Genomic DNA, 5,327 nt, shown 5'->3' on the forward strand with positions numbered 1-5,327 from the left:
GGAGACAAGCATTTCAAACCTAACAATGAAAAAATGCATAAAGTTAACACTATCGTAATTGTAATCTCTATCACAGTCCTCGTCAGCTTCACGTCACTCGTCATATCCACCACCATCATCATCATTACCACGATGATGATGATTATGGATAGGATTGAGATAATTGTGGTGATGGTGTTGATGACAATGATGAAGATGGTGCTGATGACATTAATGATGATGATGACGATGTTGATGATGGTGATTACGATGCTGATGACTGACGCTGTTGATGACCAAAGTGATAGTGATGACGATGATGGTGTCTACTTTACACATTGTTATGTTTATCATTGTTAGGTTCGAAAATGCTTGTGTCTCCATCATGGAATGTAATGTCTTGAATTACTGAATGAGCATAATGGAAAAATACAATCATAAATATAGAACTTGAAAATCAAGGAAACTTGAAATAGTATCCGGCAAATTTGAACGAAAATAATCAATTTGTTTGCATTACATTAATGTAATATAACTCGGTAAAAAAGTGTTATGTTGATATCACGATAAATTATGTTGGAGCTCTATGTTTGGTAATTATTTAACATAAGTTTTAGATCACGTTTTTGTTACTGGTTTGTTTGTAAGAAAAAATTTCACATGGAAGAGCCATGAAAGAGAAATTGAAAATGAATGATGCCAGTAGAGCATTTATACACTTCTGATGCCTATCTTGATTGTTCTGTTTGCCATATTTTCATGTTCATGAATATTAAACCTCTTTTCTAAACTCAGAAATCAAACCAATCTCTGCATGTATTGAATATGTTGGAATTCAATGAGCAAATGACACTGTGAGCACCACTGACCAACGAATGGAAAAACCATATAAACATTGTTTATTTTTTTACTCAGCATATTACTCGGCATAAAAAATCCATATATAATGCATGTTGGTGATATTCATATAGCAAGAAACCAATGTTGGTCCCATGGATTTCCCATTACTTTGTCAGTAGTGTACACAGTTTGAGTAAGGTGATGCACTGATGTGAGTAATGCAATGTAGTGGTTTGAGTGAATGGATGCAGTGATGTGAGTAGAACTCGCTTGTGATGAGTTTGTGCAACGTTAACTTACTGACTCTCTGAGTTTGTAAGCGTTACTCACTAAATGAGCTTATGTAATGCACTCAAAACATTTAGTTAAGTTACTCAATTAATTGAGTTAATTAAATAAACTCATTTGGTATGTCACTATAGTGTCAAATCAAAAATACTCCACTAGGTGCGTTTTCGAAGTAACTTCATTGAGTGAAAACACTCATCCATGTGTGTCACTATAGTGTCAAAAATACTTGGACATTTGAGTGTGATTACTAACACATGCAAGTTCTCATTTTTTGTGTGTATTTCCTTATAAAATAAAGTAGATATGTTATAACATGATAAACCCTTTTTAAATAAGAAACTTAAATAATGCGAGCGCGAGCTATATTTTTGTTAATATGATGGGCAATATGTTTGTGATCTTCAAAGCGAGATGCCTATGTAACTAAGTTTAGATAATAACTGCTAGCAAGAGGCGCGAACAGAATTTTTAAATATATAAGCTCTGATCTGATCTAAAGGGGACATTTTAAGAACTTTTTGCAGTTAGCCATGAAGACGATGCGTGTTTTAGCCAATGGCGGCGGAACGTATTTTTTTTATTTGGGGGGGGGGGGGCAAAGTAAAAAAAGGGGCCAATAGGGGCAATTTGGTGCAAACGGATATTTTCACCATTAGATTATCATCTGTGGAAAGAGGTTGTGTGTTTTTGTAGTAACTAAATTGAGCACAATTTTTTAAGTGATCACTAACATGCTAAAGTTATATATTTACGTTTCATTTCTGCGAGCGTAGAGAGCAAGCGGTTTGGGGGAAAAAGTCAAATCTGAAGATGTAAAATTCACCTTTTTGGTCAATACTGTGAAAAGGTCATCCTTGTGAGATGTTGCGAGCGAATCACGTGCTCAAACTTTTGGAAATTTCATGTGGGCCTAGAATGATGATATTGATATAGATATCATTTACCCAGGGAAGCCACTTCAGTTCTGAAAACTATTCTCCCAGCTATTATTATTATTTTTTACAAGAATGCTATAGAATGTCCAGTTTCCAGGTTAAAAAAATCGGAAAAATTTGGCTCACGTTTCTCGCTCGCATCAAGTATTGTTTATTGAGGAACTCATTCTATTCCTGGTTACAAAAAAGAAGTATGAAATGTCCAGTTTTCAGGTTGGAATATCACAAATTTTAAGCTTGCGGTTCGCGCTCTCATTCTATTCATGAGTCACTAAATGCAGTCCTTAAAAGATTACTTTCTGAAGCCTGTTGCATAAAACTTTTTACCTGAGAAAACTCTGGTAAAAACTGAAAACTAAGGTTAGTCTGATTTCCGCCAATTACTTTAGCACAGGGCAAAAACTCCTGTAAAAACAACCTGAGTTTTCTCAGGTAAAAAGTTTCATTCAACGGGCCCCAGGTCAGTATCTAAACAAATTACAACTCGCCCTCGCATTAATTCTTTAGAAAGATACACATCTTTCTCATGATTACAAAAAATGCTCCGAATGCTCACTTCACGTCTTGTTACATGAAATGTCTACTAGTTTCAGCTTGCGATTCGCGCTTTCAACATCTCACATGGATCATTATTAGTATTATTTTTATTTTTATTATCAGCAGAAGCTGTTATTAAAAATGACACCCCCTCCAATACAAATCCTATTATCTAGAGGTTGCTCGCACGCTTCCAACACACTTGATCCCCTGCATCCTTAATTAAACCATTTGCTTATAGGCAGCAATTGCTCAGATAAAATCGAAATTAGCCTATGCTTGATCAGGGCGCCATTCTTAATGAAATACATGCTTTGGCCCCAACACACATCATCGATCGTTATTACTATCATTGCATAATATCGTGTAATCTTGTAATGACAACATCGTTTTTGTTACCAAAATGAATTATTTTCATTTTCGGAAATACGAACCTTATTTAATTTTCGGATTAACGAACCTTATTTCGTTTTCGGATTAATGAACCTTATTTCGTTTTCGGATTAACGAATCTTCGGAATTACGAACCTTATTTCGTTTTCGGATTAACGAACCTTCGGAATTACGAACCTTATTTTGTTTTCGGATTAACGAACCTTCGGAATTACGAACCTTATTTCGTTTTCGGATTAACGAACCTTCGGAATTACGAACCTTATTTCGTTTTCGGATTGACGAACCTTCGGAATTACGAACCTTCGGAATTACGAACCTTCGGAAATACGAACCTTCGGAATAACCGAACCTTCGGAATTACGAAGCTTCGGAATTACGAATGTATGCGGTATTTTCTTTAGTAAAAAACTATAATATGCAAGAAAACGAGATCCGAAGAAAACAACATGTAGCCCATCAATCATGATCACGTTTATTGATAACTCACATGATTTTTCTCAAGTGCTGAGTAAAATTTACCCAAAGTCCAAGCATTAGATTATCTCTCTGAGATCTAGATTGTATATAAATATATTTTTTTAATGAAGAAGGGTATGATAAATAATTTAACCCAACAAATTATGTTTAACCGGTCACCTGGGAACAATGTACGATAAGAAAAAGGTGAAGGAATTTTAATCATGGGGCGTTCCAAGAAAGCATATTCAAAGTCTGCTTTATTGAAGCAAGAATTGAAATTGTTTGTCGATTCGATGCAAAGTTCTGAAGTATATTCCGGTTTAGGCGTAATGAGCATTTCACGAAATGGGTTTTGATTTTCTCCTTAATAAGCTATTTGGCTAAGTCGAGTCATTTGTAATTTTTCAAACACTTATATAGCATATATGGCGCCGATTATCTAGTTTCTATTCAGTGCATGGTGCATTATAATACCCAGCTGCTATTAAAAGGTGCTTGGTGCATTCAAGGAATTAAAAATGAAGCCTTGCCCCCCCCCCCCATGATATAATTATGTTAGCGTGACAAGTATCGGATAAAGGGGCTACATGTTTGCGATAAGGGAGTGATAAATTGATTTAACACAGTTAGATAGTATGCTTTATAGATAACACAGTTATTGATGCATGTAGGTTAACCAGTGTTTGCTTATGATTTTTCGTGTTATTTCTGTTCTTTCCATAGTTTTACATTATTTAACAACCACAAATCATTGTTCAGTGGTAATGTCTTGAATGCACCAAGAGCCTTTGGCAGCTGAATGGAGCTAAAGCAGGCGGGAGTGCGATCGTTGAATTGGCAACTACTGGAAAATCGATGCTTCACAAATGCTGTTTTTATTATTAAACTCATTGCTACATATATGATTGCAGATGAACTATGACAGCGATCACGTTTTACAGATACAAGAAAAAAAGGTACTCTTCATATTTGCCCAAATAAATTCCATATCATACCTGTTAACTCGAAACTTATTTCATAGGGGGTGCTACGGATAAAAGACAACTGTCCCTCAATCGTTTCTCAAGTCATACAAAAGGGAGATAATACGAGGAAAATAATAAAATGAAGAAAAAAAGAAAAGATAAGAAAGGAGAGTAAAAAAAATAGACGTGTAACTCTATTGCCCAATGTATTATTTATTTATTTATTCATTCATTTGTTCATTTATTTATTTGTATATAAGCAGTAACTTGAGAAAAAAAAACATCTTCCTCCCTACCCCGTATTAAGATACTTTGGTGTAAGCTACAATACATTAACAAAAGATACAAAAGACCTTTATAAGCATGAAAAATATCAGGAAAACCATCCCCTTTCTCAATTTAGTAATATTTTATTTGTTTATCTATTTACTTGTTTTGGGGCTGGGGGCATTGTAAATCCAGGAATTTCTAACGTGACAGACCACTCACGCGGGAGGTTTTATCCGAAAAATGAGTCCAGGGGGTCGGAGCCAAGCCCCGCCTATCAGCCCCCTCCGTTAGACCCACTCCTGGGCTACTCAAACATATCTTGCTGCCAGCGGTTCATCAGAATATTGACATTTAAATCTTGAATAAATAACAGTTGAGATAAACAGACATGCATCGAAACGAAAACGAATTTTTTATCAAGCATTAATATAAAAAATTTCCCCGAAAACTTGTCCTATCTTTACCAATAAATCGTTAAGCTATAACAATTTAGGCCTATGTAAACACTCCATTCATCATTGAATCAGAGATGCTTTGTTCTCGGCCTCGTAACACAAAGGTTAGTGATTGATCGCAAATGAAATGGCCTATCAAAATCATCGTTGCATGCGCAGTTTGCCCATTAGACTGACTAGGAACCAATCAGAATTGTTCT

The sequence above is a fragment of the Lytechinus variegatus genome, chromosome 6 (genome assembly GCF_018143015.1).
Source record: "Lytechinus variegatus isolate NC3 chromosome 6, Lvar_3.0, whole genome shotgun sequence".
NCBI lineage: Eukaryota > Metazoa > Echinodermata > Echinoidea > Temnopleuroida > Toxopneustidae > Lytechinus > Lytechinus variegatus.